Raw genomic sequence first — 25,564 nt, 5'->3', positions numbered from 1 at the left:
AGATCAGCTCGGTGCTTTGTGACCGCCTGGAGTGGTGGGATAGGGAGGGCGGGAGGGAGACGCAAAAGGGAGGCGATATGGGAACATATGTATATGTATAACTGATTAAATTTGCTAAATTAAAAAAAAAAAGGAAATATGTGAAGATTAGAATGATCTAGGGGCTAGAACCCAATGAGTACAAGGACCGTTGAAGGACACCAGTTTTGATGGCTGTTAGCAGAAGCCAGGTTTGCTCTTCACACTACGTAATTCTACCCTGCAGTGATGAGGACAGTTTATGTAGTCACGACCAAGGACACTCAGATCAAACTCCTAGAGAACAGTTGGAACAGGTGAAGAGGGCAGATGTGGACATCTCTGTAGTATGGTCTCAAAGAGCACTTTCCTATGATTGAGAATTTCTTTGCCCCTCTTGTAACTTGCTATATAATGAGATGAGTTTGGGCCTTTGAACCATCCACCACAAGGATGGACTATGGCACTGGCGGGGAGCATACGGGAAGCTGGGGATACACAGCACACACTGTGCCCTCTCTAGACCTTATGTGGAAACTTTAGAAATTTCTCTTGCTCTACTTTTACTTGGGTTTATTCTTCCTTGTGTCATCTTGTTTTCCAACTAAGTATGAACTAGATAATGAAGAATGATATGTGGGCCTCAAGCAAGGTTCAGAACTGGTGGACCTGTGGGTTGAATCAGGCCTGATTTACAATAATAATAACAATGGCTAACTCTAAAGGACTCATTCATCCTAAAAGCAACATGGAAGGGAAGAAAAAAAGGAGATAGAGAAACTAGGATAATGAATGGCCATCCAAGACTGTCTGGTCTTGAAAGACTCTCCAAGAGAAAAGGAAAACCTTATGGGTTAATAGACCTCTTATTTATCAGCAGAACTCTGTATGATTAGGACCATTATAGCAACATGTCAGTTTTTAACTCTTGTCCCTAAAATGTCTCTGTAAGGTCAATGAGGCTGGCTGAGGACACTGAGACATGGATTAACTGATTAACCTAGGCCAGCCAGCTAATTCATGACACAGTTAGGGCCAGATGCCAGGTCTCTAGTTAGTCAGCCCAGCAATCTTTCCTCTAAACTAGATCATCCTGCTCTGTTAGGACTGGACTATAGTCAGATGGTTACAGAGCACTGAGTTGCCAGACTTCCCCGAAAGCACCTTTTGGGTGTGGTTCTGCAGGATCATGCTTATGGTTACAGACTGTGTAACAAAAATAACTATATCACATTACATATATATTACTCCATATAGTCTATTATAATATAGATATTCAACTCTATGCTGGGCACTATTCTAATTAGTACAGGGCACTTAAGCCTCACAATAATCCTGTGCCATTACTGGTATTAATAGAATCAGTATCTTAGAGTTGTAGAATCTAAGGCATATAGGCAGACATTAAATAACTCACTTAAAATCCCACAGCAAATAAGGAGAGAGCTGGGATTCAGTCTTCCCTCCCCAAATCTAGTAGGTATTCTTGACGATAAGGGGTAAACTAAGTGTTATTTTTTGAAAGACAGCATACTTTAAATAACTTTAATTGGGAAGGCATTCTTTTCTTTTTTTTTAATTGAAGTAGAGTTGATTTACAATGTTTTGTTAGTTTCAGGTGTCCAGCAAAGTGATTCAGTTATACGTACATATATATCTTTTTTTTTTCCAGATTCTTTTCCCTTATAGGCTATTACAAAATATTGAGTATAGTTCCCTGTGCTATACAGCAGGTCCTTGCTGGTCGGCAAGGCATTCTTGAATTCTGCCTTAACCTTTATTTTCTTATACTCTAACGCCTCACTTCGTTGAAGGCTCTACCTGACCCCATAGGCATTTACATGTTTTAAACCCTGGCTAAATGCAGGAAACAAGGAGATACTTGTGCCTTGTTTTTTGGTTTAAGGTTAGATCTCATGGCTAGTGTAAAAGTACAGGTCTTGCAGCTCAGTCTAAGATACAGGAAATGGGTGTCCAAGCCGTGGTTAGTAATGGGGTGTCCCCCATCCCCTTACTCAATCTCAGAGAATCACTATCCCTGCCCACCTCGCCCTACAATGATTGCTCTAGGGACCTCTTGTTGTAGTAGGTAGTGCTGGGGGACTCAATGATTGAGGATGCTGGACTTTTCCTACCATCTCTTTCTCCTATAGAGACACAACTAAGATAAGTTCTCATTCATTCAGTCTTCTGTTGATTCTCTGGGTCATTGATTCTCTGGTCATTAGTCCCCCTGCACATGATCAGGAGACTGACAAAAGTAAGCAGGGTACAGGATACTGTGCTCTCTCAACACAATCAGGACAAAGAGAGACTCAGACACTACCTTAAACTTTTTGAAAGATAATCTAAATACATGAGGGAATCCAGTTGCCCAGATTTCTCAAGCAATCTAACTAGAAGTTAGATTTTGCCTAACTTGAAGGATCAATCTCCTAGGAATTCAGAGATTACAACAGTAGAGTAAAGTGCCTTGTGCGACAGTGAATTCCTTGTCATTGGAGGTCTTTGAATAATAACTGCATGATGATTTGTTGGAGAAACCATAATAAGAATTCCAGCAGTGGATGACAGAGAAAAATAACCTCTTACTTTCTTGGCAAGTCTTAGATTTCGTGATTCTCTGTTCCCTTCCTGTGTTGTCTTACATTTATATTTCTCTCTGCTAGGGCTTTATTTGCAGACTTAGAAATGCTTCTACGAGGAGTTAAGAAGTGGTATGCTTTATTTTTTTTTTTTTATTTTATGTTGGAGTATAGTTAATTTACAGTGTTGTGTTAGTTTCAGGTGTACAGCAAACTGATTTTGTTACACATACTCATATATCTGTTCTTCTTCAGATTCTTTTCCCATTTAAGTTACTACAGATTATTGAGTATAGTTTCCTGCACTATACAGTAGGTCCTTTTTGTTTATCTATTTTATATATAGTAGTGTGTGTGTGTTAATACCAGCCTCCCAAGTTATCCCTCCTCCCCGACCTTTCCCCTTTGGTAACCATAAGTTTGTTTTCTAAGTCTTTGAGCCTGTTTCTGTTTTATAAATAAGTTCGTTTGTATTATTCTTCTAGATTCCACATATAAGTGATATCATATGATATTTGTCTTTCTTCGTTTGAGTTCACTTAGTCACAGAGAATAATACCTGTCTCCTTCATAAAGCTGTTATTAAAAAAGATGAGTTAATATGTGCAAAAGTGCTGCTTCTACTAGAAAATACTATATATATGTACACAATTATAATTACTGCAACTTTGTAAATAGTAAGCCAAAATAGTCACTGGCCCAGACTTTTATTATTAACCTCATTTTGCCCACAGCAACAATATCAATAAAAATGATCTTATTTCTCCAGAAAAAAAAAAAAAAGAAGTGGTAATCTTATAACTTGTTCCCAGTACATTCATAGTATTAGGTCACTGACCTAATTGTCAGTGAAAAATATGGGGGACACTGAATTGTAAGGAACTAGAAATATTTTTAACACAACTTTGATACATTTCAGTGGAAAATATACCTCTGAAAATATTAATGAAAGTAAAGGATACTTACAGATTGAAAAAAAAAAAGATTAGGAGGGCAAAGACAGTAAAGAGTTAACTTGGGAAAGTCTCTGGAAGGGATTTTTAAAAAATTTTTCTTGGAGTATAGTTGATTTACAATGTTGTGTTAGTTTCAGGTGCACAGCAATGGAAGGGATTTTATAATAAGATTGATTCACACCTCTCTGATGTGGAGGGAAGAGTTTTCTCTTAGCACAGCTTTCTTAACCTTTCTTTGATTTAAGACACCTTTGGGAATCTGGTGGAAATTAAGAGAGGGTTACTGTTAAAAGGAGCTTTTTTTGTTCTCCCCAAGAGGAAGAAAATGCCCACGGACACGTCATACATAAAATGGCTTCAATTTCAGCACTCTTGGTTAAGAATCCAGGGCGTGGAGACATGGCTTGCAAATATATTTAATAAGGCGGCCCAGGATGGAGGAGAAAGAGCAAAGGGATGCAAAGCTGGGCGTGTGAGTCTCTCCCTGGCAGGGTTTGATCTGGCAGGTTTGGAATTCTTCTTTGTCCTTGATCATTGTTCTTGAATTTTCTCCAATTGGACATTCAGGTTAAGCTACTGCTGTCTTTTCAAATGAAAACAGGTTCTTCTTAAAGGAAGAAAAGTATTTTAATTTCTGAGATGGAAGAACAAAGGCAGAAAGGGAGACATTTTGGGGTCAGAGAGTCCTTAGGAAAGAGAAGACAATTGTGCTTCAAGAACCTGGGGTTTGGGACCACAGGCAACTTCTCAGAGGCATGGCAATTGGAGGAGAAGGGGCTGTTGAAGGAGGAAAATGGTCTAGAGAAAGAGATAAGAATGTTCAAAAGAGACACAACTTTCAGAGCATTTTATTGAGTGATGGCTCTGCCTTCCCCACAGTATGGGGCAGCTCTCCTTCATGCTTGTCATTTAACAAATATTCACAAATCATCTTCCATGTGGAAGGCACTATTTCATGTGTGGGAGAAACAGAGATAGACTGGATCCTGTCCTGCCTTTAAGGAATCTAGTCTGGTGGCAAAGATAAAAGCAAGTAAGGCAACAATGTATCATCAATACTAGCATAGAGGTCTGTTCCAGGTAGAGTGAGCAAGTCTTTCTGGAAGGGAGGATCAGAAAATTCTTAATGGAGAGTGACCCTTGAATTAGTCCCTGAAAGATAAGTCAGTGTTCTCTACCTGGATATTATATTTTTTTTAAATAAAATAAGTTGTTTCTTTGATTGTTCCTCATTTTCTCCTTTTTATTCCCATCCCATACAAAATATGATTTTTTTAACCAATTAATTCCCCTTTCTACTGTTTTATCATCTGTCCTTCTTGGCTCCCTGATGGTAGAAATAAAAAAAAAAAAGAAATTTAGAATCTATGATCATTCTAAGACCAGCAATTGAGGGTGAAATCACTTGGGTGCAAAATCCAAACAGGATTCCTGGTCACCTTCCCTCGGTGGCTCCTTAGCTGCCTTCCAGCACCAAATGGTATGTCTGACTTTGCTTCAGCATTTTCTTTTTATCAGTCTTTTTTTTTTTTTTACCATATATATTCATAAGATGCACTGTCTGCATTTGTGATTGCACATGCCTTGAAGGAAATAGTGATGAACCCAGACACTTCACCTTCCTGTCACTTTGTCAGGAACACACTGACTCAAGGGAGACAGGGATGAAGAGGAATCCAGAGAGGGAGTGTCTTCAAAGTACAATCCTCAACAGCTGTTTTCTCACCAGAGACCTTCAAAGGTTCACACTGCCCCCATCATTCTCTCTCTGACCCTGACATATGCTTGAGATCCTTAGAGCCACAGAATCCTGATAAAGAGCCTGAGAAAAGCATGCCTCAGAAGGCATGTCTCCTTGGCCTTACTAAGCCCTGATCACTTTCATCTCTGGGCTTGTGTCAAACAACACTTTGCTGCTTGGAATTTAAAATTCCCATGTCTTTTGCTAGCACCCAGACTTTGTTTAGGTTGGTTCACTTCCTACATTTCTGAGTTTTCCAATCATCTCTTGCTCAGTGATACTAGGTCCTGCTGGACTTCTGTCCTCCACTTCACAAGAATATGGCTATAACACAATGTGACCTTGAGAGGTCACCTTTCCCTCTAGAGGAAGGACAGTGATATGGGCAGAAGGAAATGGCATCCCCAGTATCATCACTCAGTTAGTCCACCAAGCTGAGGGGTGGGCGTGAATGGAGAAATGCAGGCATGATGAGTAAGACTGGATGTCGGTCATCGTTTCTATTTCTCTACTCCTTGTTGTGGGAGATCCTTTATTTTGTGGTGTGCTCATAGGTCCTTGATGATTACTGTGGACTGAATCATGTCCTCATCAAACTCATATGTTAAAGCCCTGATTTTATTGTGTCTGTATTTATAGTAAGAAGGTAATGAGGTTAAATGAGGTCATAAGGGGGAACCCTGATCTGCTAGGGTTAGTGTCATCGTAAGAGGAGACACTAGAGCTTGCTCTCTCTGTCTCTCTGTCTCTCTCTGTATTTCCATCTCTGCTATGTAGAAATACAGTGAGAAGGTGGTCGCCTGCAAACCAGGAGAAGAGCCCTCACTAGAGACTGAACTGGCTGGCACCTTGGTTTTGCTGGCCTCCAGGACTGTAAGAAAATAAAGTTCTGTTGTTTGGGTCACTCAGTCTACAGTATTGTGTTATAGCAGCTCAATCAGGCTAAGACAAAGATCAAATGGAATGATGCAAGAGGATGTGCTTCATAGATTGTAGAGTACAAAGCACGGTGTATATTTTCTTATTGATGATAATAAAATAATATGAATTATCTGCATGCTTGGGTGATCAGAGCATGCATGTAAAGTGCAGGTTTCAGGGTAACTGGGATGCAATTTGAATACAAAGAGGGCATAAACTTTGCCCATTCCCGGGAGGCAGAGCAACAAATGAGAGGGACATTCCCCCAGGAAGGAGAAAGATGAGATATAGGGTGCCCACCCTGCACATGAGCTGCTGTCACCAGGCACAGGCAGCAGCTTTTGATGTACAAAAACATGACATGGAAAGAAAAATTAAACCTTAAGAATGGCTTTTTTCCCAAATGCCCTCTGAATCAGACCTTTGGGAACTTGTCTGATGTTTCCAAAATAAGACAGAGAAAGAGGGGGGGGGGAAGAGCAGGGTATATGCAGAGGACTGATGAACTGTTGAAGGTGTCTGTTCCCTGCAAGGTCAGGCTCAGCAGGACACAGCTGGGGTGATGCAGTTAAGCACTTGGGAAATGGCCCCCTTCAAGTCCAACCCCTCTGACTATGGAGTAGGTTGGGCAGCATGTGCCAGCGTCAAGGAAACCAAAATAGGGGGACAGCAGCTACTGACTCGGTGTTCCAAGCCCCTGAGAGAAGGGTGGTAATCAAAAACTAGTATGGAAATAAGGTGAACAAAAATAACAAAGTGCAATTCAATCTATGAACATCAATTGAATACCTACTGTATTCATTGGCTGGGGCGCCATAACAAAATGTTGCAAACTGGATGCCTCCATCTACAGAAATGTATTTTCTCACAGTTCTGGAGATCGAACGTCTAAGATCAGTGTGTCAGCAAGGTTGGTGTCTGGTGGGAACTCTTTCCTTGGGTTGCAGACATCTCTTCTGTAAAGAACATTCTTCCTGTTAGATCAGAGCTCCACCCTTATAACTTCATTTAACCATAATTACTTCCTTAGAGGCTCCATCTCCAAATACAGCCACACAGAGGGATAGGGCTTCAACATATGAATTCGAGGGGGATACAAACATTCAGTCCCTAATGCCTATCATAAGCTGGATGCTATCCTAGGTGCTGAGAATAGAAACATGAATATAGTGTAGTTAGCTTCCAGGAGATTCTTGAGGTTAGTTTCCATATACAATTGATCTTTGTAATGTTAGCATCTAACAGAGTACCTAGCACATAGTTGGCCTCAGTATTCTTGGACGGAATTCTGTATTTTGAATCTAGTGGGAGAAGGATCTATATACCTAGTGTGGGAACACCCTCCACGCTCCATGAAAAGACTTTATAGGATTACAGTGGGGCCATATTGGGGAGAGAGGGCAGCTCCTCCCAGGGCATCACAAAAGACACCATAGTGAATACGCACATGAATATAAATTCTGTTAATTGAGTAGAAATGTCCTTAAAAATGTTCTTTCTGAGATTTTGCTCTGTCCCCTGTAATACACGTGTGAGAGGCAGTGTGTTTGGGCAGTGGGGTTCTGTGGAGCTGGCTTGCTTTGACTTTCTTTTCTGAAGGCCTTTAGGGTCTTCTCACCTTGTATTTTCCCAGTTTAAACAACTCTTCAGAAATGTTCCAGGAATTGAGCAACTGTTTGTTATTGCAACAAGACTGGTTGCTTACAACTGTCATGTGTATGTAGTGTGATCATCATGAGAAATTATCATCTGCTTTGTTGGTAAGGAGAGAAAAGGCCTGCACTCGGTGCCTTGGGTTCTTCATCTGTAAATTTGGGATAATTGCAGTGGTCAAGGGCCTCACAGCAGTGTTGTTAAGGATTAATGAAATCGTGTTCCTAAAGGGTCTTAAGGAACTCAGATGAAAAATGTGGGATAAATACAAAGAAGGGTTATTACAAAACAGACCAAAGAGGTGGCTGGTGACTAAGCCACCTTGATTTTTTTTTTTTAAGCCTGGTGGAGAGGTTGGGGTGTAGGGGTGCTGAATATTTAGCTTTTGGACTAGAACTCTAATTAGAGGCTTAAGGATTAACAAAGTATTTGAAGTCTGTGTGAAGGAAGCTTTTCTCAGAATAAAAGACATGTTTTTATTCTCCTTTGACCACTTGAGCCGTAAATACTTTTATCTCGAGATGTGGAACAAATTCAGCAGAAGGCCACAGTCCAGGGCACGTTCAGTGTTCTGTGCTGGTAATTGCCTTTTGTGCAACAAGTCAGGCTTGGATTATCATTATTGCTCTTCATTTAAAGTTATTGAAAATGTGTTTCCACTTTAACAAGTAGCTTGACCTCTTGATACCTAGAAATGAAGGCTCTGAAAACCGGATCCTCTAGCTAGCACTGCAGTGGGGTTCTAAACCTTTGAGTCCAGTTTAAATTCCTGCCACCACCCACAGGAGACTTCCCTCGACCTCTTAGCTAGAAAACAGTTAATAGCAGCCAATATTATAAAGTGTGTCATGGTGCCAAACTGTAGGTTTAGCACTCTGCATATGTTCATTCATTCAATTCTCATACAATGGCTATGGAGTCAGTGCCAACATTTCCCCATTTCACAGATGAGGATACTTAGGCACAGAAAGGTTAAGTGACTTTTTCAAGTTCACACAGCTGAGCCAGTGTGGCTGTAAATTGAACTCTGCTAGGCTCAATTTTTATCTTGTAAACTATTCTGCTCTATGCTCTGACCTCTCCATGTATTGTGTGTACTACTCTCATGGAACCTGTCAGTTTCTCCTTGGTGTTTGCGTTAGCTTTCACGTAGTGTGTGTGCTCTGTTTGGAATGCCATGTTCACTTCACAGTGCCTAGCTTATGGAACCTTATTTAAAAGGTGGGCCAGACATGGATGGACCTAGGGATTATCATATTAAGTGAAGTAAGTCAGACAGGGAAAGACAAATATCATATGATATTGCTTATATGTGGAAACTAAAAAAAAATGATATTAATGAACTTATTTACAAAACAGAAATAGACTCACAGATGTAGAGAATGAACTTATGGTTACGAGAGGAGATGGGGGAGGGATAATTAGGACTTTGGGATTAACATATACACACTACTATATATAGAACAGATAAAAAACAGGACCTACTCTATAGTACAGGGAACTATAGTCAATGTCTTATAATAACTTATAATAGAAAATAATCTGAAAAAAAATATATATACACATATATGTGTGTATATATGTATATATATATGTGTGTGTATATATATATATACATATATATATATATGTATATATATATATATATATATACATATATATATATATATAACTGAATCATTTTGCTGTACACTTGAGGCTAACACAACATTGCAAATTAACTATACTTGAATTTAAAATAGTAATTAAAAAAATTAAAAAGTTGGGCCAGACAGAAATGATGGGTCAAAATACAAGTGCTAAAACCTTGTTGGAATATTTAGAAAAGCATTGCTAACAAAAGAGGTTGCCAGATATCTCTTATATTTGGCACATTGCACTGTGGTGCACATTGAAGCACACAGGGCTATCGAGTGGGAAAAAATAGCATTCCTTATTGACGCCAATTTCTGCAATGCAAGTTGCAGGGACTAGCTCAAGCCCCCAGCTCTGACACTAGCCAGCTAAAATTGGCAGACACTCTCAATTGAAATTTTGAAGTGAAATAGGGCATGGGGGAGTGCTCCTTTCTCAGAACAAGTGACTTTACAATGATTAATAGGGCTTAGCAAAAATTTAGGGGTCCAGAAAATTCACATGTAACAAAGGCATGTTCTTACTTAAACATGGAGGATGAAGGCACAAAGTTATTGTCACTCTCTTCTTAAACTCCTCCACTGTACATAAAGAAATTTTAAAAATTTAAAAAGTTGGAGCTCAAAATAACAAAGAGGACAAATGAGAGAGCTTAGGATGGGTATGAAATAACACAAATTTTTGGAAATTGGGCAACAGATGGGGGTGAAAGCTGCCTCCTTTCAGGTCTCTTTGAAAGCATGCTAACGAAAAGGAACCTTGGGAGAGGTTCAGACCTAGGATGGTTTGTGCACCATAGAGGCTGTGTTGAGACATGAAGTTGGGGGAAATAGGGCAGAGTTTTTACAGGGAGCTGTTGACCTTGGACCCACTTTTCTGTGTCCAGCCAGGGAAGCAAATTCCTTCTCCCCTCCATCTCAGGAGACCAGAGACTTATTGTGTAGCTTATAGGAATTGAACCAAAAGTGGTCAAAGCTGTGGGGGGCAGGGTTGAGAGAGATGCAGGGTTAAAGGTAGAAATAAAGTGACACTCTGTACACTGGGCGCTGCATCACTAGCCTTATTTTTTGCCCCCTTCCAAGAGCTCTATAGTGAGGGTTTTCTTTCTGCATGCAAGAGATGGGAAGTTTTTTTTTCCGTGAAAGAACTGAACAGCCCTATTAAAAATATATGTAATAACTAGAATTTTAGAGATGCTCCCACTAAAAAAAAAAAGTTTATCCATATCATCACCTGATAGGGAAGCCCATTTGTTGAAAAAGTCAGCCTGTGCACATGGAATCTACAGTCCAATTTGTAATGCCGCAGTCATGAGTCTGAACAGATAACAAGCACCATCAGATATTTTCATCAAAGCTCCAAGATGAAGGGTAAAGAGCAGAGTGAACAAACACAGATAATTAAAGAGAACAGGGATAATGCAGGAGGCATAAGAAACACTAAAGACATATCTTCAGAGAAGTGGGAGGATATAAGAATCCAGGAAACAAGAACATGGTGTTTTAAAATAACACTGGCAAGCCATAAGAAAGAACTCTCAGAAATGCAACAGAGGAAATTTTTAAAAACCTGGAAAATTCGAAGATAAAAATTGAGAAATGTCCCAGAAAGTTCAGGAAAAACACAAAAAATCAGCCAGTAGGAGAGCAGAAGAGAAAATCAGAGGGTCAAACATGATGTTTCAATGTCCAATAGGATTTACAAGAAAGAGAGAATAGATGTGGGGAGAGGCCATCAGCAAAGATGTAATTGAACACACTTCATAGGATAAAAGAAATCTGATATAAAATTTTGCTACTCTACACAGTACTATGAACAGTAGAAGACACACAAAGGCAAAATCCTAAATCTGCTAAAGACGGAATCTGGACTCGGACTAGCATATGACTTCTTAACAGAAACACTGGAAGTTCAAAGATAATAGAAATGCATATTCATAATTCTAAGGGAAAATGGGTTTCAAGCTAGAACTCTATGCTTGGTCTAATGATCAGTCATATATCATATGGAGAAATAAAACTCTTCATACATAAAAGGGAAGACGTATCTCACATCATCATTTAAATATTCCTTAGCACCTTTATTAAGACACTACTTGATATGCATATATTAGTTATTGAATGCTATGTAAGAATCACCCCCAAATTTAGCACCTTAAAACAACAAACATCTATCACCTTACAAAGTTGTATGAGAGAAAGTGGTGAGTGAAAGTGGGAGGAGGGAAGGAGGGGAGAGAGAGATCGAGAGAGATTGATAGCTATGCAGAAGAAGACTACTTCAGACAGAAATCAAAATCTTTCAGAGCTTTCCCAACTAAAACTTGGCACTTGCCATCTGCGTCGTCAAGGGAGGAGTCACTAGCCACTGCAGTCGCTGACCTTCAACACCCTCTGAAAGGAGTTCAGGGTGATCAGGAATGAGGCCTTCTGCACTCTAGGAAAAACTGGCAGAACAAGCCTTCAGAAAGTTAGATGTTTTCAGGAGAAGATTCTATCAGCCCAATTCTTGCATCTTCTTATATCTAGAAAAGCACTAAAATTATTATTGGTGACATCTGCTCCTCGTGACTAGCAGAAAGCCTCTGTCAAAACGTATGCTTGACTGCACTTACCCCCTTCACGAAAATCACATATATATTGACCTCCCCCCTACCTCTTCGGAGCAGTTACTCAGAGCTATCTGAGATGTTTTCTCCTGGACTGTTGTCCTCATTTTTCCCCAAATAAAACAACTCACAACTCTCAAGTTGTGCATTTTTTTCAGTCAACAGCCTAAACTCATCAAGGACACCTAGTACCATGTGATGTGGGAGGACATTGCATATGACTCCTGGCAGTGGGTCACTGGGGCCACTGTAGAACCTGCCCGCTACAATGTGCTTCACCCAAAAAAAGTAGTGTTTAAAAAAGAAAAGTATGGGATCCAGGAAACAGGTCATCTGCTACAGAACAGGAAGGTAATTTCAGAATAACAGCATGCAGGAGTCCCAGTAAGCAACCAGTGTCGGCCAGTGGTTCTCAGCTGGGTGGGATTTTGCCCCCCAGGGAAACTTTGGCATTATTAGGAGACATTTTTAGATGTCAAGATGAGAGGTGCTACTGGTATATAGTGGGTAGAAGCTAGGGATGCTGCTAAACATCTTAAAGACTCAGGACAGTAATCCCCTCCACACACATACACACAGAATTATCTGGTCCAAAATATCAGTATCCTTGAGGTTGAGAAAATTTGGCCTTGAATGAGGCATACTGACAGAGGGCTTTAATATGGTTGCTCTTATAGAAAACACACAAGCAATAGATACCAGCAAAGGCTGATATTTACAGCAGACACAACAACATGGATTTTGAAAACCAACCTATCTAAAATAGCAGTATACCTCTATTAGAAGCATGGGGAGGATGCCAGGAGACTGGGTCCAAGAGAGAGAATTCCTCATGGACCATTGTGGGAAGGCAAAATATAATATCTAAAATCCATAAGTCAAGAACCAGCAATATATTTGCAACAATATGGATGGACCTGGAGATTATCATCCTAAGTGAAGTAAGTCAGACAGAGAAAGGCAAATACCATATGATATTGCTTAAATGCAGAATCTAAAAAAAAAAAAAATGATACGAATGAACTTATTTACAAAACAGAAACAGACTCACAGACTTAGAGAATGAACTTATGGTTACCAAGAGGGAAGGGTGGGCGAGAGGGCTAGTCAGGGAATTTGGGATTGACATGTACACACTGCTATATTTAAAATAGGTAACCAACAAGGACCTACTGTAAAATAAATAAATAAATAGATGATAAAAAATAAAATAAAAAGAGCCAGCAATATACTTAATAAGATGAAGTTGAAGGAAAATAACAAGAAAACTAATACAACTAAAAGTAACTGCATATGAAGAGGAGGACCTAGAATTAGGATAGAGTGGGACAGGGGATACTTCCTCACATCTTTCTATACTATTTGACTTTTAAACTGTGTAATTTTTATGAATAATCATTAGATTCATGAAAAAATCCATTATTTGAATATAAAGAAAGAGATGTACAGTATTGTTAATACAAAAGCTACTTCTTTTCCCCACCACCAATAAATGCATATAAATAGGTAAAAGATATTGGTGAAAACACCTTACTTAGATGGTTATCTACACAGCTGCACACATACCCCATTTCCATGTCCTCAGTTAGTGAATCAAGTCCTTCAAGGAAGAAATGGAAGAATAAATGAATGAACTTATTTTACTGGAGACATTTAATATAACAAATGATTCTACTTCCTTAACAGTTAAGCACACTTTATTTAGGACCAATAAGAAGTTGCCTCATTTCCAGATCTGTTTCATGCCTTCACGTTCATGAGCTTAACACAGCAAATAACACTATTGTGTTAATATTTATTTATGTTACATTTATATAATATTATAATTATTACATAATTATTATAATATATTTATATTATATATGTTAATTTATATAATAGATATAAATTAAAGATATATATATATATATATAAACTTGAAATTGTAAAGGTCCCTTCACTTTAAAATGTCGATTATTAAGTGGTGCAACACAGATGGGGAAACTCGTGATTAGAGAATAAGGTGGGGCATCTCAGGACAATTTCCTGGGAAGAAAGAATGATTTTAGTGGAGGAAAAGAAAAGAAGAATAGAAAACCAGTCTTCCACATGGATACCACATGCCCAGGCTGCCTTTGGTTTTTCTTAAATTTTAAATGCATTTTATTGTAGTATAGTTGATTTGCAATGTTGTGTTAATATCTGCTGTATAGCAAAGTGATTCAGTTGTATATATATATATATATATATATACACACACACAAATTCTTTTTCATATTCTTTTCCCCTATAGTTTATCACAGGATGTTAAATATAGTTCCCTGTGCTCTACAGTAGGACCTTGCTGTTTATCCATTCTGTATATAATAATTTGTACCTGCTAACCCCAAACTCCCAATCCATCCCTCCCTCACATCCCCTTCCCCTTGGCAACCACGTGTCTGTTCTCTGTGTCTGTGAGTCTGTATCTGTTTCATAGACAAGTTAGTTTGTGTCATATTTTAGATTCCACGTGTAAGTGATATGATATTTGTCTTTCTCTGTCTGGCTTATTTCAGTTAGTCTGATAATCTCTAGGTCCATCCATGTTGCTACAAAGAGCATTATGTCATTCTTTTTTATGGCTGAGTAATATTCCATTGTATTGGTATATATGTACCACATTTTCTTTAGCCATTCATCTCTAGGGCATTTGGGTTGTTTCGATGTCTTGGCTATTGTAAATAGTGCTGCTATGAACATTGTGGTGCATGTATCTTTTCAAATTATAGTTTTCTCTGGATATATGCCCAGAAGTGGGATTGCAGGATCGTATGGCAACTCTATTTTTAGTTTTTGGAGGAACCTCCATACTGTTTTCCATAGTGGCTGCACCAATTTACATTCCCACCCACAGTATAGGAGGGTTCCCTTTCCTCCACACCCTCTCCAGCATTTGTTATTTGTGACTTTTTAATGATGGCCATTCTGACCAGCCAGGCTGTCCTTTAAATGTTGGCCTCCTTGTGGTAGTCCTGGCTTTTTATGGAGGAAATATAAAACCTCCCTGAGATGGACCATCCATTCTCATGACTTCAATTAGTGATTATGTAGGTTCTTTGTGACTTTACGAGGATTATCTCAACAGCTTGAGGGACAACTTCACTTGGCTGTCCCATAGATTCCTCCTCCAAATCCATGTACCCAAAATTGACCTCAAGCTTAACACCCGCCACCACGACACACACAGAACTAGATATTCTCTTCCTTGAGTTTTCCCCTTATCGGAGATGTGCTCTACGTTTACCCAAATGTCCAAGTCTGAGATGCCTCACCCATGTCTTCCTCTTTTCTCACTTCTCCAAAGTCCATCAATAACCAAGTTTTTTTCAATCCCCTTGCACTGCATTGTATTTATTTCCTCAGTCACTTTTCTAGCAGTCTAGTTTTTATGTTCCCACTCTGATTTTCCTTGTTCTGGCTACCATAATCTCAGAATCAGATGACTGCAAAAGTGTTCAAATACCTCTCACAACTTTTAGGCTTGTGCTTTTTAAATTCACTCTCTGTTCTGACCAGGGTGATTTTTTTAAAATTCAAATATGTTCATGTCACTCATTTTTTGATAGCTCCCCATTGCCCTTGGGCTAATTCTCCTCCAAACTCTCCTCCATTCTAGATTCTTGCTTTTCTATGAAGTTTTGATTCTTATTCTTCTCACACCTCATTGTACCCTCTCCCCATATTGAATTATATTCAGATCATTGAATGCATAATATTCTTTGGGTCTTTGGGTCTTTGTATATTTTACCTTTGCTTGAAATAGTCTTTCCTTTCCCACTCCATGCCTTCTTTGCTGGCCAACTCTTATTCCTCCAAGTCCAAGTTTAATGTCACTGCCGGGAAGCATTCCTTGTTCCCTACCAAAGACTATGTTAAGTGCCCTCTTAATGGACTTCTGCAGCAGCCTATTATAGAAATTGTCGCAACCTCTGTTAATTTCCTGCATCCCCTGCTATGACACTAATTCAAGGACTCAGCACTGTTCTTGTACCATTTGGGGGCCCAGTATCTACACATGATAAATACTCTACCATTATGGACAACATTTTCTAGTGAAATTGCTTAAGAGCTTTTAATGACAATAGGGCACTTTCTTTTTTTCAAACAAAGAGCCTTTTTATAAGTATATTCTAGGTTCACCTTTAAAAGAGTTCACTGTCTTATTTTCTGTGGTGCACTAAAGCACAGCTAAGAATCAAGGAGAGTAGATGAAATTGGGTAACAACTTTACTTAAAAGCATGATTGAAGCTAAAATGAGAGAAAAACTTTAAGAAGTAACAGATAATAAAAATGGATTACTCTTATCCTCTTCTAATTTTGAGAGGTATTTTTCCTCTTAAATTATGTTAAAGGTCTGAGGAAAAATATCTTAAAAGTGGGGGCAATTTGAAATAGATAAAATATTGCATTTAAAGAAGATAGAGGAAAAATGTGACCAAGTCATTGGCTCTATAATGGTAATACTGTTGGGTTTTAGTTGTTTGAATTGCTTTCTGTAGGTGGGACCTCTAAAAAGAAGTGAGAGTAACATTGGCATAGATACATTACTGAATGTAAAGTAGATAGCTAGTGGGAAGAAGCCGTATAGCATGGGGAGATCAGCTTGGTGCTTTGTGACCACCTAGAGGGGTGGGATAGGGAGGATGGGAAGAAGGGTCAAGAGGGAGGGGATATGGGCACACATGTATGCATATCGCTGATTCACTTTGGTGTACAACAGAGGCTAACACAATATTGTAAAGCAATTATACTCCAATAAAGATCTATTAAAAAAAGACAAATGACATTAAAGATGAAATGCTTGGGACTTCCCTGGTGGCGCAGTGGTTAAGAATCTGCCTGCCAATGCAGGGGACATGGGTTCGAGCCCAGGTCCGGGAAGATCCCACATGCCATGGAGCAACTAAGCCTGTGCTTACAGCCCGAGAGCCACAACTACTGCAGCCCACGCACCTAGAGCCCGTGTTCCACAGCAAGAGAAGCCACCGCAATGAGAAGCCTGAATGTCGCAACAAAGAGCAGCCCCTGCTCACCACATCTAGAGAAAGCCCACGCACAGCAACAAACACCCAGCCAGACAAAAATTTAAAAAAAAAGATGAAATGCTTGATGGTGTACGTGAAAGCACAACAACAAAAATCAAAGAAACAGCACATGTAAATCCCCTGTGAAGGTCCTAATTTCCAGCTCTCTGTAGCAATAACTAAGTAAGCCTGGATGTCCTATAACACAGGCCACTGACATTTGTCAGGCTTTTCAATAAATTGGCCATGAATAGCTAAATCCGTGCAAGGTGGGAGATAAATTAGAACACAGCCAAAGGTACTGGAGAAATAAACACTGGTTTCGTACCTGAAATGTTTTTTTTGATAAGGTAATAATCCCCGTAATCTCTCTCCAGCCTTAAATAACAGCCGGTCTTTGTGCCGGCAGTTTAATTTTGTTGGCTGCCCTTGTCTTACAAATATATTTAGTGGAGTCTGGAATATCATTTTGTGCTGAAAGCTGAAGCCTTTGTCATGCTGAAGCTGGGCAAAGGCAATAAATCCGGGACAAAGTGAAAGAGCATAGAAATGGGCTCTCGGAAACTTATTTCCCCAGAGCAGACGAGCTGTCTTCTCCCGCGAGCAGGTGTATTGCATCAGTCATGTCTTCCTGTTAAGTGGCTGCGTTGTAATGATATTGACTTATATCGACATTGCACCCTGGTTGGCACTGTGACAAAGTGCTTAAGATGCATCGATGAGCAGTACATGCTGAAAACAGCATCATGACATTATACAACCCTGGTTTTCTATTCTTCTTTTCTTTTCCTCCACTAAAATCGTTTTCTTCCCAGGAAATTGTCCTGAGATGCCCCACCTTATTCTCTAATCACGAGTTTCCCCATCTGTGTTGCACCACTTAATAATCGACATTTTAAAGTGAAGGGACCTTTACAATTTAAAGTTTATATATATATATATATATTTAATTTATATCTATTATATAAATTAACATATATAATATAAATATATTATAATAATTATGTAATAATTATAATATTATATAAATGTAACATAAATAAATATTATGATAATATATTCATTATATTATAATAATTTTATAGGTTATATGTTATAATAATTATAAATATTGTAATAATTTATATGTATTATATAATATAAATATATAATTTAATATAAATACATTATATTGAATTATAGAAATATAATTTAATATAATACAGTATATATTATTATAATTATATATTATATATCATATATAAATATATTATATCATATATTAATATAATATATAAACATAATAATAATTTATAATATATATACTTTTAAACTTATTAAACCATGACTAATGTACTTCATGATCTACATGTGCCAAATTGGTCACTGTTGAAAATGGGTTACAGAGAAAGTATGTGAAGATGTTTCTAGGGTATTTGATTTACTTTTAGGAACATGAAGAGATAAAAATTGCTATGCTAGAAAGCCAGAGAACTGGGTTCTTGAATTTGTTTCCCGTTGCTAACTACTACCTTTCCATAAACTCAGTGGCTTAAATGAGCAGCCAGTTCCTATCTCAGAGTCTCCCTGGGTCAGAAGTCCAGGCACAGTCCCTCCGGGTCTTCTATTCAGAGGATCACAGGCTGCAATCAAGGTGTCAAGTGCTCTGTGGTCTCATCAGTCTCTACGGGGGAGAGATTTGCTTCCAAGCTTCCTCCAGTTGTTGGCAAAACTCAGTTCCTTGGGGCTTCAGAATCGAGGTTCCGGTTTCTCTCTGGCTGTAGAACAGGCACTCAGCTCCCAAAGGCAGCCCAGCATTCCTGGCCACATGGTCCTCTCCATAGACACTCACAGCTACTCCTTCAAGCCAGCAAGGGGGGACCAACATATGTATGAATGGATGACTTGAAATGTATGCACAGGAGTTGCATCCCATCACCTCTGTCATATTCTGTTTGCTGAAAGCAAATCTCAGGTCTCACCTACACTCGAAGGTTGGGGTTCTACATGGAGCCTGAACATGGGGCCCACCCTAGAGTCTGCCTGCCACATTTCTAGTGCTTCTTTGTCATGAAAAACTCGGTACTCTTATATATTCACTCAATGCAATAAGAAACAGTGACATATATGCAAAATACACAATTGATAAACCTCACAATCAATAATGAAAGAAACCAGACCTAAAAATGTATATTCTCTATAATTCCAATTTCTATATCTTTCAAAAATTTTCAAAATTCATCTATGCAATTAAAAATCATTATACTAGTTAACCTTGGGACAGAGTGACAATAAGAGGATCTGACAGAGCCTCTGGGGTCCTGGAATGTTGCTTCCTGTTCTAGATGCATTCCATTTGGGAAAACGGGTGGAGCATCACATGCATGACATATGCACTTTTCTAGCACAAATATAATTACACAGTATAGTTCAATCTAGATTAAAGCTAAACAAGACAAAAACCCTGGGTAACCTTAGGCCAGTCACTTATTTTCCATGGGCGTCAGTTTTCTAATCCTTACCATGAGATTGGCCTTGATGATTCTTAAGGCCCTTTTCACATGATGTAGTTAAGGTTGTATGAAATACTGAGTGACTATCAAACTCAGTGGATGGCTGTAAAGTGCCCAGAATTAGTACCCCCTCAAATACAATTTTTTAAATAATTTTATTGAAGTATAACTGGTTTATAATGTTGTGTTAATTTCTGCTATACAGGAAAGTGATTCAGTTATACATATATAAATATTCTTTTCCATATTCTTTCCCATTATGGTTTATCACAGGATATTGAATAGAGTTCCCTGTGCTATACAGTAGGACCTTGTTGTTTATCCATTCTCTATATAATAGTTTGCATCTACTAATCCCAAACCCCCATCCTTCTCTCCCCCATTCCCCTCCCCTACTTGGCAACCACAAGTCTGTTCTCTATGTCTGTGAGTCTGTTTCTGTTTCATAGATAAGTTCATTTGTGTTGTATTTTAGATTCCACATATAAGTGATATCATATGGCATTTGTCTTTCTCTGTCTGACTTACTTAGTATGAGAATCTCTAGATCCATCCATGGTGCTGCAAATGGCATTGTTTAGTTCTTTTTTTATAGCTGAGTAGTATTCCTTTGTATTCTTTCCTAGTCTTGGCTATTTTAAATAGTGCTGCTATGAACATAGGGATGCATGTATCTTTCAAATTACAGTTTTTTTCTGGATATATGCCCAGGAATGGGATTGCTGGACCATATGGCAATTCTATTAAATACAATTCTTAATGAAGGTTTCAGTCTACATATACTTCCACTTACAAAGTATTGCCCTTGGGAATCGAATCAACCTCAGTGAACTTATTTTCTTAAAGACTCTTTCAGCTCAGAAAATATTTACAGCTTGTTGATGTGGCATTTCCTTCAGACCAGGCACAAGTGGCACAGCAAGGGTGGAGAGCAGTAACCAAGAGATGGGTTCCTGTCCCTTCTCTCCACTTGTATCCACAACCCCAGTCCTCATATCAGGTGGGGAAAGTAGGGGAAAAAAAGTAAAAGTGCAGGGACATCACAAGACATAGAAAGAGGAAAGGGGGAATGAATAAACAAGGGAGAAAAGAGAGAGAATAGAAGCCATTACTGACTAGATACAATTAGGAAAGTCCTATGGTTGGAGTCCTTACATTGACTGGCTTTTAGTTTCAGCCTTTATAACCATCCCTTCAATATGGGGGCCCCTTATATTATTCCACAAGTTTTTATTTACAGTCTGTCTTTTGATCTATATATTATGCCTGCATGAATCTGATTTACTGTCACAACTAACAAAGCCTATATCTCAGTGGCTCCCATCAACAAGTGTTTACATTTATCCTCTGGCTCTGGGTAAGCTCCTGTGACTGTGCTCCATGTGTCACCCCATTCAGAGTCCTAGGATGAGAAAGTAAGGCATGTGGGTCCATTTCTCCCATAGATAAGAAAACTGAGGGACAGAAAGATGTAGAGGTGTGCCTGGACTCATAAAACTAAAGAGAAATAGAGCTTGGCCTGTATCTCAGGTTACCTAATTTCCAGCCCATGGATTCTGTCTTTATATCCACCTGCATCTCTTTCTCCCATTTGCCTTTTCTTTCACCCTAAAGTACTGGTTCTCAAATGTTATTGGGTGTCAGAATCACCTGCAGAAAAAAAAAAAACAAAACAACCCAATCCAAAAATGGGCAGAAGACCTAAATAGACATTTCTCCAAAGAAGATATACAGATTGGCAACAAACACACGAAAGAATGCTCAACATCATTAATCATTAGAGAAATGCAAATCAAAACTACAATGAGATATCATCTCACACCAGTCAGAATGGCCATCATCAAAAAATCTAGAAACAATAAATGCTGGAGAGGGTGTGGAGAAAAGGGAACACTCTTGCACTGCTGGTGGGAATGTGAATTCGTACAGCCACTATGGAGAACAGTATGGAGGTTCCTTAAAAAACTACAAATAGAACTACCATATGACCCAGCAATCCCACTGCTAGGCATATACCCTGAGAAAACTATAATTCAAAAAGAGACATGTACCAAAATGTTCATTGCAGCTCTATTCACAATAACCCGGAGATGGAAACAACCTAAGTGTCCATCATCGGATGAATGGATAAAGAAGATGTGGCACATATATACAATGGAATATTACTCAGCCATAAAAAGAAACGAAATTGAGCTATTTGTAATGAGGTGGATAGACCTAGAGTCTGTCATACAGAGTGAAGTAAGTCAGAAAGAGAAAGACAAATACCGTATGCTAACACATATATATGGAATTTAAGAAAAAAAATGTCATGAAGATCCTAGGTGTAAAACAGGAATAAAGACACAGACCTACTTGAGAATGGACTTGAGGATATGGGGAGGGGGAAGGGTAAGCTGTGACAAAGCGAGAGAGAGGCATGGACATACATACAGTACCAAACGTAAAATAGATAGCTAGTGGGAAGCAGCGGCATAGCACAGGGAGATCAGCTCAGTGCTTTGTGACCACCTATAGGGGTGGGATAGGGAGGGTGGGAGGGAGGGAGACGCAAGAGGGAAGGGATATGGGAACAGATGTGTATGTATAACTGATTCACTTTGTTATAAAGCAGAAACTAAAAAAAAAAAAAAAAAGAATCATCTGCAGAGCCCTTTGAAACACAGATCGATGGGCCCCACTCTGAGAATTTCTGATTTGTTATGTCCAGGGTGAGGTCCTAATAAATTTTGTTAATTTCGTTAATGAATTCCCAGGTGAAGCTGGTCCACGTACCACACTTCAAAAATCACCACCTTAAGGCACCATCTCTAGATCATGGTGCAATAGACAACTCCTAAGTTAGGTTTCCTTTTTGTTCTTTATTTAGAAAAGTGAACAGTGACTTAGACCAATTGGACCTATAACTTTAACAGTGCCTCTCTGAAACTTAGGTGAGCTGAAGGGTCCTTATACAACAGTGGTTTTCTAAGTTGTGGTCCCTGGACCAGCAGTGTCAGCAGTACCTGGGAACTTCGAAATGTAAAGTGTTGGTTCTGCCCCAAACCTACTGAATCCCAGTTTCTGGGGATTAACTAGTGACCCAGGTGATTGTGATGTACACTAGATGCTGAGAACCAGGGTTTGGTCCTACAGAACACCTGCAGCTTCACTGCAGCACCGTGCAGAAGCTCTTTAAGGCGTGGTTCACTGTGCCCCTGTTACTCAAAGTGTGGGCTGCAGGCCAGCAGTATCTTTATCTCCAGGAACCTTGTGGGAAATGCAGAGCCTCAGGCTCCACCCTAGGCCTACTGACTCATCCTCTTATCCTGGGTTGTCTGCAGAGTATCTGGATTCTGTCTAATCATCCAGCCATTTAGTCTGCTGCAACTCACTATCTGTTTGACTTCAATTATTTTACTCCTCAGAGATCTGTAGCCTCAGGACTCATCACTTACTGTCTTCCTGGCTAATATGGGGTCTCAGAACCTCATCTCAGGTACAGCTTCCCAGCCCTCCTCTCTGCTAGGTTGGTGTGGAGAGGTTTAGACAGGGCTGTCCTGGAGTGAACCCCTCTGAGTCTCCTGATTTGTATTTTTCCATTAAGATTCTTCACTTTTCCTCACTACAGAATTATTCGATTTACCTCTTCCCCTCATCCTTTGAGGCTAGAATTATGGGCAATTTTAAGCAATCTATTAAGCAAAGAATTATAGGCATACTATTGTGTATTTATGGAACACAAATCATCTAAAGAACCAATGTGACTGCCTTGGCGTGAATTGTTCATGGAAAAACATTGCGTGATTAGCAGCCCCTTTCCAACTAGATGTATTATTGCCAGTTTTGTAAAGTATTTCTGTATCCAGAAGTTATTTAATCTTTTCTTTAAATTAGAAAGAGAGAGAAAAGGAAGGAAGGAAGGGAGGGAGGGAGGGAGGGAGGGAGGAAGAAAAGAAAGAAAAACCAGGCTGCAGAGAATGAAATCAGAGAAACAGATTAACATCTCAAATGATTTCTAGGCAAACCCTGAGTCATGTTACTCCAAATCTATAATATTTATATAGCAAATACAGATGTTATGTTTACTCACTTCCATAGCATTTGCTAAAAGGGAATTTAAAATAAACTATCGTGGAGTTTCTGTTAGACTATTAGCTGTGCATGGTTTGCCTGCTGAGAGAAATTTTTAATAAAAAAAAACCTAGATCCGTGGCAGAAACTGAGGTAAGTGCCTCTTAGGTGAAAATTTTAGGAAGATGATATTTAGTAACAAGTCAATATTTACTGAGCCCCAACTGTACCTATGTGTGCCCCATGTCATCCTGAAATGTGGGGATATAGAGATGCATGAAACACTCTTCCTGGTCACAGCTCATGGTCTTGCAGAAGAAAAATAACAGAAAAAAGAAAATTCAATATTTTGTCATAAAGGCTATGATTAGTGCAACCAATACTTTATCACCAATGCAGGGAAGCTTCTGACAGTGAAAGGGGGTGCTAATTACAAGTTGACCCTCATAACGGGTGTCATTTGGCACTGTTCCTGGCACACCAGCTATAGGGTTACAATCAGTATCCACAGGCATGGAGTAGGCTTAGAACCAACCTCTCCTTGAGGGGTATTTCTGGGAAAGCTACCTGAGACACCAGAAGAAGAGCTAAAGGAACCATGCAGGTATTTAGCAGCCATTTGTTGTTTATTTCTGAGCTACTGTGTGGGTTTAGGGGTCACCTTCTAAAGCTACCCCCTTATCAAATGCTTAACCTCCTGACTCACCAGCAGTCTCTGTCCCTGACTCATCACTTCACACGCTCCCCCTTGGCAAAGACCTTCACCACTCTAATCCCACACCCTATGGATTAAACGCAGAAAGGGTGATAGAATAAAGTTTATAAGCATTTGCATTTTAACCCTGACTTTACTGCAAACTAGCCATGCAACTTTTTGCACATCAGCGAACTCCGGTCGCAAGAAGGAAAACCTGTGTCCCTGTTCGTGTTGTTCTTTGGCGCCCCCATCAGACTAAAGAGTGGCATAGCAGATGGAAACAGATAACGAATCTCAGCTCTGACACCGACCCGCTGGGTGACCTTGGATAAGTCCATGGACATCCCTGAACCATAGGCTCTCCATTTGTCGTAACATCAGAGCCACAGAGCACAGCTAGGTGGACTCACAGCAATGATGAGTACAAAAGGGGAAGCAACAGCAGTGTCCACCACAAAGTAAGGATCCAGTATATGGGGATCAGTTGCTCTCAGATTATTATGGATGTAGTTGCGGACTGCACCATGGGGCTGGCAATGAGCGACACTTCTGAGGTTCTTTTTTTTTTTTTTTTTTTTTTGTGGTACGCGGGCCTCTCACTGTTGTGGCCTCTCCCGTTGCAGAGCACAGGCTCCGGACACACAGGCACAGCGGCCATGGATCATGGGCCCAGCCATTCCACGGCATGTGGGATCTTCCCGGACCGGGTCGCGAACCCGTGTCCCTTGCATCGGCAGGCAGACTCTCAACCACTGCACCACCAGGGAAGCCCTTCAAATGGTATTTTTAAAATCTGGATCATTTGGATTTTGAGAACTTACTCAGAGATTTATCACTGAATTAAATATTAAAAATGGAAAGAGGTACTTTAGTTTAAGAAACTTTATTGACCATATTTGTACCCTGTTTAAAATCTTTCCAAAATATTTTATCTTGTTGAGTTTCATTCCCGGAATTACCTGTGAAGCTAAATATCTTAAGTTAGCTGCATGGCCTTTACTCAGTGTCAGTTTGGGCCCCATAGATGTTCAGATTTGTTGATGCAGTAGGCTTAGAACTGGGAGCAGGGATGCTTAAGGAAACCAAGAAATGTGTAAGGTGGGTAGTAAAGAGAGAATATGGTGAACGGGGCTTCCACTCCCACTTTCCAGCCCCTCCC

At 39.5% G+C, this 25,564-nt stretch overlaps 1 protein-coding gene across 2 annotated transcripts in view; it reads left to right on the top strand.

Moving 5' to 3' along the window:
* CNTNAP5 (contactin associated protein family member 5) overlaps positions 1–25,564 on the top strand; it is a gene marked incomplete at its 5' end in the record, with an annotated part of 887,048 nt that overhangs the window by 778,867 nt on the left and 82,617 nt on the right. The window lies entirely within an intron of this gene.

The sequence above is a fragment of the Mesoplodon bidens genome (assembly GCF_964165515.1).
Source record: "Mesoplodon bidens genome assembly, chromosome: 8".
NCBI classification, from domain to species: Eukaryota; Metazoa; Chordata; class Mammalia; order Artiodactyla; family Ziphiidae; genus Mesoplodon; species Mesoplodon bidens.
This window is presented reverse-complemented; position numbering and strand designations above follow the sequence as displayed.